Consider the following 10,459-nt stretch of genomic DNA (forward strand, 5'->3'; position numbering starts at 1 on the left):
AAGCAAGTGCTGAGAAATGTAGCAATTGCTTGCCGGAGTTTGTGTGAACGATGGGTAAAATGAAATTATTTTTTTCCAGTGAGTCTAGTATTTTTAGCCTTAGTGAAAGATGCTTTAGGTATTATGACACCAGAATATTGTTCTGTAGCGCTCTAAAAACAGAAATGGCGAGATAATATTTGTCAAGATTGGACATGCTTAGAATATTCTAGGAGTGCAATAACTGATTCGTGTTAACGATGTTATTAGAACGTAATTAAAAACGTTATTTGACAAATGGCCCGGTTTTGAATGGTCTACAATGATGCTGGGTGACAGCTGTATGTGTTGTCCTATGATTGATTGTTGTAGTTAAGGTGAGAATGATCGAAAGCATAATAAAGCGATAAGAGAGATGAAAGGGGGAAATGCAATCGCGGTTTGATAAAAACGCGTATTCCATGAGCCATTCTCATTTTACAGTAGACACGTGAAGATGAAATTTCAGGTGGCAGTCGAGGTGCACACCTAGAAATGTACAGTGATCAACTTGAGGGATAATATGACGGTAGATGGAAATGGAACGAGAAAGATCGGACGGAGGTTGGCACGAGGTAAGCAGGACAAAGTTCGTGTTATTATGGTTGATTTTCAGTTTGTTCTGTGTACACCAGCAGCAAATTTTCAAAAGATCTTCATTTAGCATACTCCTTAGTGTGGACAGTCAGCCGTTAGAAATAAATATTGTCGTGTCGGCCGAGTACAGAATACACTTAGATAATGAAAGGCTAGTCGGCAAGTCATTGATGTAAATTAAAAAGAGTAGGAGACCTAAGATACACCACTGCGGCATACCGATGTTAGGAGTTCCTTCATTAGAAGAGAGCGTTGAAAAGGCAGTGCAGGAAAGACGTGCTTGTCGGTAGACTCCGTGAACAAACTTGCACGGAAGTGTAGAAAAGTAGCAATCAAGCAGAAATTACAGTACCAGTAGGAGAGTTTGCACGGGTGCTGAGTAGACAGCACGAGGAGTAAGGCTGAATGCCCACTTTTTAATATACAGCAGCATCAGTATTTATACATATGTACAAAACCCCTTAGAAGCCAGCCAACTGGTTCCAAAACATGAACCGAAACTGCAACACTACACAGATCCTCTCCCCATTTGAGTTCAAGACTCCAGCTTGTATTGGCCGGGCCCGATAGCAGTTAACGAGAACGCCGTTCTTCTCCGACTAAACTGCTGGCTACGAAAATGGCGACAAAATGAACGAGCTATAATGGCGCGAGGACACGTGGCCTACAATTCTTTTTTGTCATTTGAAAGAGCTTGCTTGACAAAGGAGAAAAGAACATAAATATTCCCAAAACACTTAAAATAAATAATTTTAGAGAGTATAGAAGTGCTAGCGTTAGAGAATTTATAGCGGACTCATGTAAACTTTCACTTTTCACCACAGATCTACGATTGTGGAAACAGTCGAAGAAAAAATATCCGTATCATGAACAAGCACACGCTAGATCTCTTCGTCGTCTTTCTCTTACTTTGCTCCCAAAACACGCGTGCTGATTCGTCCGGCGTGGGCTGCAAAAACTCGGTTGGACAAAAGAGAGGGTGAGTCGGCAACTTCTCGTCGCATCTAGATGAGGTTGAAAAAAAAACTTGACATAAACCAGTGCAAAAGCCCACACCTCGAACCCCCCCCCCCCTCCTTCCTCCCTCCGAAATTGCTTCTCTTTCTTCTGAGGTAAAACAACTCGCTGACAAATGTGATGACGCTGAAAACCGCCTACGCCGATCCAATCTACTGTTCTTCGGAATTAAAGACGAAAATACAGAAACTTGGGCTGAATCTGAAGCAAAAATAATTTCTTTTTGCGCCACGAACCTCGAAATAATCATCACCGACGCAGCTTTAGAGCGTGCGCACCGGCTCGGTCGCTACTGCGCCGACAAAATGCGCCCACTTATCGTTAAGTTTGCGCACTTCAAAGATAAATCTAGAATCCTGCAGTCTTCTCGGAAACCAAAGAAAACAACCTTTTTTATACGGAAAGACTATTCAACACGCGTGCGCCTCGCAAGGCAAAAGTTATACTCTATTGGGCAGCAAAGAAACGCAACCTTCAAAATCCGCTGTGACAAACTGACAATTGATAAGAAACAATACACCTACGATGCAATGACCGATTCCGTTGTTGAACTAACCACATAGCAATTTCCACGTGCCCACAAGTCCGCTCTCTCTCATGCTAACGTTCCAAGCAAGCCCTTCACAGCCATTTCAACTTTCCATAACGCAACTGTAATGCTTGCTAACGTGCGGAGCTACCTGCCCAAAAGAGAAACCGTTGAAGCTCTACTGGAAGATAACAGTACTGATCTCGCGATATTTACTGAATCTTGGCTTAACCCGGACATTCAGGATAACGAACCACTTTCCGCAAAATCTTCATACTGTATTCATTCACAGGCAAGATAGGCTGGGGCGCCGGGGAGGCGGGGTTGTGGCGCTTGTAAAGCCGAGTTTGCCTTCCTCCAGAGTTGATGCAGAATGCCGTCATGAAATCCTGGGCGTAAATCTAACTAATCGCATGTTATTGAGCCCCCGACTCTGACGATAATTTTACACAAGAACTCTACGCTGTTGTCTTAGACCTAACTTCTCGCTTTCCCCGTTGGAACTTCTTGCTGTGTGGCGACTTCAATTTCCCGGACATTGATTGAGTTCACCTAGCTGCTCACTCAACCCTTTAAAGAAACTTTCTAGATTTGTGCCTTATGTTTAATTTTGCCCAAATGGTTACTATGCTCACTCGTGGTACCAACATACTCGATTTATTTTTGGTCTCAACTCCCAATCTTGTAAACTCAGTTCAATGCGTAGATGGTATCAGTGACCATATAATTTTATTAATTGGCCTCTCCATTCCTATTCCTACACGACAACCTCTCAATAAGTACATCCGTGATTATAACAATACCAATTTTTCCAAAATAATGAAGAACTGGCAGATTTTCTATGAAACGTTTTTTCATTGTGCTGCTTCGCGAACAGTCGAACAAAACTGGGTGTTATTTAAAAACAAATTGCTGTCCTCAATTGACAGACATGTACCTATAATCTGTATTCGCGGGGATGCCGAAAGAACATGGTACTCTAATTCCTTGAGGAGGCTGTCAAAAAAGAAAAAACGCCTTTTCAGAGAAGCCAAGTTATCGAAATCTCCTGTTAAATGGGAAAAGTATCGCACATGTTTGCGCGAGTACACTTCACTGTTAAAAAATGCAAAAAGGCAATTCTTCTGTCATAATTTCCTCGGCATCCTGCGCGACAACCCACAAAAATTTTGGAAGTATTTGTCTCCTAAAAATAGCGCTGCTCAAAACTTGCCATTTAGTAATCCCGATGGTTGGGCCGTTTCCGCCGCTGACTCCGCCGAAATCATGAATTCCCATTTTTCATCTATATTCACGCATGAACCCTCCACCGATGTTCCGTCCTTGCCGCCCACAGACTTGCCGCAGATGCCACGCCTTTTTGTTACAAGCGAAGGAAAAGCAAATCTAATCAACAACCTTAAAATCTCGAGTTACCGTGGCCCAGACAATATACCCGGTAAAATTCTGAAAAGCACAAAAATAATATCCAGTCTTATCCTACAATTTATTTTTAACCAATCCCTTGACACTGGTTTTATTACTAAAGACTGGAAGATAAGTAAAGTCACCCCCGTGCCCAAATCAGGAAGCCCTTCAGACCCCTCAAACTATCGTCCTATTTCGTTAACATGCATTGCCTGCAAGCTGCTAGAACACGTAATCTACTCCCACATTGCAACTCATCTGGACCAAAATTCCTTCTTTTTTTCTAACCAGCACGGGTTCCGGCGTGGACTGTCGTGCGAGACACAGCTGTACGAATTTTCTGCTGACCTTCATTTTAACCTAGACTCTTTCTTTCAAACAGACGTGATATACCTCGACTTTTCCAAAGCTTTCGACCGTGTTCCCCACCGCCGTCTAATAAGTAAACTTTCTTGTCTCAGTATAGACCCCTTAGCCCTATCTTGGATTAAAAATTTTCTAACCGGTCGTGTTTAGTATACTATTGTTGCGAATAATGAATCAACCCGTGTTGATGTCGTTTCCGGTGTACCGCAAGGTTTCGTTCTTGGGCCTCTTTTGTTTATAAATTTTCTATTGATATTCCAGACAAAATTTCATCCACCATCCACTTTTTTGCAGACGATTGTGTGCTTTACCTTCGCATCTCATGTTGCACTGACCAAATTACACTCCAGAATGACTTGTCTAACATGCATAATTGGTGTTCGCGGTGGCTAATGCAGCTTAATACACAAAAATGTAAATTTATGCAAGTTGCGCGCAAGCGCACTAACTTTTCCTTCCAGTATTCTGTGAACTTCCAACCCTTAACCCAGCTCGACTCCTATCGTTATCTTAACGTAATAATAACAAGTAAACTAACATGGCCCGAGCGCATAGATCAACTAGCCACCGCTTCAGCAAAGTCACTTGGCTACATTAAAAGATCGCTTACGTCCTGCCCACCGCAAATTCGAAACATAGCTTACGAAACCTTCACGCGTACTAAACTTGAATATGCTTCTGATATTTGGAACCCTCACCAAAATTACCTAATCGACGCATTAGAAGCAATTTAAAATCGCGCTGCCAGATTCATCACCTCAATTTACACTTCACGCTTAAGTATTACCAGTATCAAACTATCACTGAACCTCCCGCCTCTAGAAATTCGCCGCAAAGTCACTCGGCTCTGCCTTCTGCACAAATTATACCATAATTTCCCGTCGCAACGCAATACCGTTCTTCTACCTCCCGCCCGTTCATCGTGTCGCCTCTTTAACTCCCTATGTTTACAGCGCTTACATGGTTCAACTAACGCTTTCAATAAATCATTTTTACCTACTGCCATTGAAGACTGGAATAACCTGCCGGATTCTTAGTGCACGAACAAAACCCCTTAAAATTTAAACAGCTAATCACAAATCACTTGATGTTAGTTAATTTAGAATTGTTGCCGTTTTCTTCCACGTATATATATATATATTCCTTTTGTTGACATTGTTTTTTATCATGTAGTTCAAATTCGATTATGCCTTGTACCATTGACAATCATGCATCTGTTGAATTGTGTTTTTGCCTCCCCCTAAGGTAATACCCCGCAAAGGGCCTTTAAGGGTTCAATAAATGAGGAAATGATGATGAGTGAAGGGAGAGAGCGACAGAAGAACTACTAAGGCAGTGAAAATTAAACTTAGCTGTTAAAGCCACGTGACCTCTTTTCGTGATCTTTTCCCGTTTTTTCTACTTCCCCTTGTTTTTTCTAAGACAACAATTGATTATGATGATGGTGATGATTAAAGTTTATTTTGGCCCAAAGAAGACACAGGCCAAGTTCCTCGCCACCTGGCCCATTAGCCCGTATTTCCGGCCTGGTTTGCAACAACTCTGATGGGCGAGGGAACCAGTACCTCAGAGAGAAAGAAGAGATTGTGAAAAAGAAAACTGGAAAAGGAAGTGACAGAAAGAAAGGTCGGCTGACAAAGATACTAAACGACAGAGAAAGGAAGAGAGCAAGACAGAAAAAAATCAGACAAGCAAAACAAGAGAAATAAAGGGAATGAGAAACAGAGAGAAAAAGAGATAGAGAAAACGACGCGAGGAACTGAGAGAGATGGAGTGAAATTGAAGAAACGAACAAAAATAGAAAAAGCGAGAAAGATAAGTGTTTTACAAAAAAGTAAATTAGCAATAAACAAACGGAGACATGAAAAAAAGAGAAAATGTGAGAGAGGGAAAAAAGGAAAGAAAGAGTGTCAAGGAGAGGAAATAACACTGATTGAAAGAGAACGCGTAAAAAGAATAAAGGAAATAAAAAGGAACACAGACAAAAGAAGATAGGAATAGCGAGAAAGCGAAAAAAGTGTGAAAAAGGACAGCAAAAGAAAGAAGAAAATATCAATCAACAAGTGTAAAAACTAATAGAGAAAATGATCATAGAGGAAAGAAAAAATGGCAAAAAATGAAAAAAAGTAATTCTTTTTTTTAATATTTGGGGTTTTACGTACCAGAACTACGCTATGGTTATGAAAAACGCCGTAACTGAAGGTTGCGGAAAACTTCGATTGATTGATTGATTTGTGGGGTTTAACGTCCCAAAACCACCATATGGTTATGAGAGGCGCCGTAGTGGAGGGCTCCGGAAATTTTGACCACCTGGGGTTCTTTAACTTGCACCCACATCTGAGAACATTGGCCTACGACATTTCCGCCTCCATCAGAAACGCAGCTGGCGCAGCCGGGATTTAAACCCGCGACCTGCGGGTCAGCAGCCGAGTACCTTAGCCACTAGGCCACCGCAGCGGTGCATTGCGGGAAACTTCATCATGTGATGTTGTTTAACGTGCCCTTATATTGTACAGTACACGGACCTGTACGATTACGCCTCCTCGAAAAGCAGTTAAGTAAAACCTGTTGTTGGGCTAGTTGGTTATTCGTCATATTGTAATAAAATAAGAGCAACGTTTACTCCCACAAACACTCAAACTGTCACTCACTCATCCACCCGAGAAACACACACAATACGCAGCGCTCACTACCAACTGTTTGATTCGCATAAATGACCCTCTTTTATGCGCAATCCAAAATACGCCAAGAAAATGATCAGCAAAGGTGCGCATAAGGAAAACACTCAATACGCGATACAACAAGCGTTTACACCCAAGAATGTAACGAATAAAAAACTAGAACAAACAGTTGAAAAAAAAAGAAAACTTAAAAAGCACACAAAAACATAAAGCAGCTAGAAGCACCAAGATAGAAAAAAGGCATTGGCGTCGGTGTCAGTGTCAGCGTTTACGAAAAATCATCTTTGATGTAGCATGGAAGGCCTTATTTGGCGTCTATTGTTCAACAGTACTTAATATCCTCGTTTTTTACTGGTTGTTTGTTTTAAAAAAAGGTGCTAACCATGGATGAATCTGATGGAGCAATAGTTTGAAAAGTTGAAGAGTATTTCTTTTCTGAGTTTTGCACGTGTATCGGTTTGGTGCGAAAATAAGTGCGCAGGAAACGGGCAAGATAGAATGTGTTATAGTACTGCGGAATGCGGCGGCAGCTTACCGGAGCGCAAAACAACTGTGAATGTTTTCGATGTGTCCGAACATTGTTTTCAAGCCGCGCTTGCGTGTTTTCTCGCTTTTCGCTTATCAGGTGTGATTGCGCCATCATAAAAGACAGATTACGAAAACGCGCGAACATGCAGGAGGTACATTTTATTTGGTTAACGAGATTCTAGCTAAATCCACCAAAAGGAGTGGGAGAGAGAGAAACAACATTTAATAAGAGTCCGGTGATGATAAATCGGGGTGGTCTTGAACCGCGCCTTAGGTTTCGGCCGTGATTCCTTGGGCTCGGGCGGCTTCCTCTGCTCGCTGGACGGCCCATAGTGTTTGTTCTAATGCGAAGCTTAGCAGAGCCGCCTCCCAGCGCACCCTGCGGTTCGAGACTTTGAGACTGCCTCCCCGTTTGCACTGCTGACTGCGTCATTGAGACTCGAGCACTCCCATAACATATGCCCCATGGTTGCCCGGGAATCGCATGCTTTGCATTTATCTGTCGAATACAGGTCAGGGTAACAGACGCGAAAGATCACTGGATTTGGAATATGTCTGTTTGGAGTTGTCTCCATGCAACTGACTGCTTCTTAGTTAATTTGCTATGTGGGGGTGGGTATTTACACCTGCCGAACTTGTGGTGCTGCGTAATCTCACTGTAGCTAGTCATACGTTCCTCCCACTTCCACACTTGTCCACGTGTGGCCTCTGTACAGGCGGCATCGTCGTGCGCAGCTGCTCGGTTCGTGAGCTCTCGAGCCGCCGCGTCTGCAGCCTCGTTGCCGGCCAGAGGGCAGTGCGTGTGGGCAGGTGTCTATGTCAGAAATGCATCATTTTTGTTTCTATTCTTTGAGCGTTGATCGTCAATATTTGCAGCGCCTCCCGGGTGATCGCGTTTCGAAAAGAACTCGCTTCGCAGAAATTCTGGCTTCGGCGTTGGTGTTGGTGTCGATGTCAGCGTTGGTGAAAAATAATCTTATCGGGTACCAAAACCTCGAGACAAATGCAACTAACACAATTGGTAAATGTTTCCGGGTCTAAGTGAGGATCAAACACAGACCGTTTGTGCGGCAAGCTGGTGTCGTCTACCACACAGCCCTGCGTTCGCTTCAAGATGCACTGAAAATAGAATGCGCGTATTCCCTTAACAACACGTAGTGGGTTCACGGCACGTTCGAAAACATTTCACGTGCATACCGTCTCGTCATTTAAAGCATTATACCCATTACAATGAGAATGCCACAACATGCGAAAGCTTCACTGACACAAGCCACTGGCAGCTTTGTCAATTGCAACGTAGTAATTATTAACTTAGTTTTCTTTAGTAACAACAAGGAATGAAATGTATGCTCTGAGTGGTGGAAGTACCATCAGGGAAACAATATCGCTATCACGTTCAGCTCTCAAAGGCCAAGCTCAAAGATCCCCGTATTTTGAGAGACTACATCTACAAAAATCTTCCAATCTCAAGAAGTATGTGAATCAAAGAATATTTTTAGAGTACTGACCAATGTATTCGTGCAGTACCTAAAGGCCCAGTTCACTCTAGAACGAAGCCTGTGAACAGCACGTTTATTGCTGATGTGTGACGTCCCAAAGCCGTTCGGTGTGGTGGTGTAGCGGTAAAGATGTGCGCCTGCTGACTCGTAGGTGATGGGTTCGTTCCTGGGTATGGTGGTATCACCTAAATAGAGGCAAAATGATAGAGGCTAGGGTACCAGATGGCTAAAATTACCGGAGCATAGAGCTCCAGGGTCTTTTATTCAAATGGTGGTTTCAGGAAGTAAAAACCAAGATTTTATTATTAATAATGTCTTAAAGCAACAATATGGCTACGAAGGCGCAGTAGTGGAGGGCTGCTGAAATTTTGCACCTGGAGTTTTCTACCATGCCTTAAATCAGAGTACATGAACATCAAGCATCTTCGGCTGAACCAAGATCATGACCATCGCCGCCGTTTAGCAGAACATTTATACCCCTTGTATGACCACACTGTAGCACTGGTTGTTTAAATTGGTCTCGTGGTTCGTGTAGACAGTTAGCCATTATTTAATAGAAAAGGGAGAAACACGGGACATTTATACAGCGAGAACTTACAAACGTCTTGAACAAGCACCACTTATAAACTTAATGTCATCAGGTCTGTTTTAGGTTCTCTAAAAGGCACGCTAGCCATCGAGAGCTATTCTCTGCTCAGTCGGCTGTTAAGACGCCATACTATGAGAGTTAGGTACATAAAGTAAACAGCAGAAAACAGCACTTCGAATCATGATTGTTTTATTGTATCATTCGATTTTGTTTTAAAAAGAAAGTAGAGAAAAATCTTGGCCAATATGGTGAACAATATAATTGGAGTGCGGGCGAAGCTCACGAGTCAACGTTTCGCGGTCACCAGGCCCGACGACCACTCCAGGCTCTACGAGGAGCCGCAGCAGCAGAAGCGACAGGCTGCGACGATACCGTGTGTTCCATGCCGCGAAGCTGGACCATACCATACCCAGATGTGGCAAGCCTCGAAATCTCTCTTCACTATAGATGTTTCCTGCGTGTCAAACAAAATGAAACAGTCGCCTATAAGAAAGAGCATCATGATTGCTCACCTGCCCAGTGCCTATGCTTGGAATCCCGCAGCTATGGCGCTGAAGGAACGGCCACCGTGCATAGAGGAGAGTGGACGTCAGCAATTGGCGTCCTTTGAGCGACGCCCAAAGCAGTCTTCTTGTGGTTGAGTGCACGACAGGATATAGCGCACACTCTCGAGAATGGTCACCCTGACGGCTCGAAGGCTCTCGGCTCTCACGCATCTGTGCAGGAATTCGGCCAACGCCGTTACTCCTTGCAACCGGGCGATGGTGAGGAAATGCAGATGCCGGGGACGTACCGTCGTTGACTCCCATCTGGATTGAGTGCGTCAGAACTAAAGTGGTCGAACGTTGATGCAAAATGGAGACTAAGAGAACAGGCATGAAATGCGCGAGGACACGTGGCCTTCGATTCTTCGTCATCGTCATCGTCTAATACATTATGCTTGAGAAAAAGAGAAGAAGATAGTTGTCAAATTGGCTACAGTATTAATTTTTTAAGGTAACCAGGTAGAAAACCTGAATGTTTTTGTTTCGTTCTAATATGTGATGTGTTCAGCATAGGCTAAAGCTCAAAAGAGGATGAAACTATGTTAGCTTATTGTTAGTATAATTAAAAAATATAAACCGCGTGTAAATTCATTAAGAACTTCAGGTATTTTTTAAAATCGAGAATAATCTTGAAAGCAATACAGGATTGTGTTTTCTTGCCTAGATATTGTGAATAATATGAT

The 10,459-nt window shown here is 43.0% G+C and overlaps 1 long non-coding RNA gene across 1 annotated transcript; it reads right to left on the reverse strand.

The window, feature by feature from the left end:
• Positions 1 to 9,403: 9,403 nt before the first annotated feature.
• Positions 9,404 to 10,082, reverse strand: LOC142776880 (uncharacterized). Its single transcript, XR_012887861.1, has 2 exons — positions 9,744 to 10,082; positions 9,404 to 9,685 (listed from the first exon to the last, which is right to left on the reverse strand). It is a non-coding gene; the product is annotated as an uncharacterized LOC142776880 (long non-coding RNA).
• Between the last annotated feature and the right edge of the window lie 377 nt (positions 10,083 to 10,459).

Source organism: Rhipicephalus microplus, chromosome X (assembly GCF_043290135.1).
Source record: "Rhipicephalus microplus isolate Deutch F79 chromosome X, USDA_Rmic, whole genome shotgun sequence".
Lineage (NCBI taxonomy): Eukaryota > Metazoa > Arthropoda > Arachnida > Ixodida > Ixodidae > Rhipicephalus > Rhipicephalus microplus.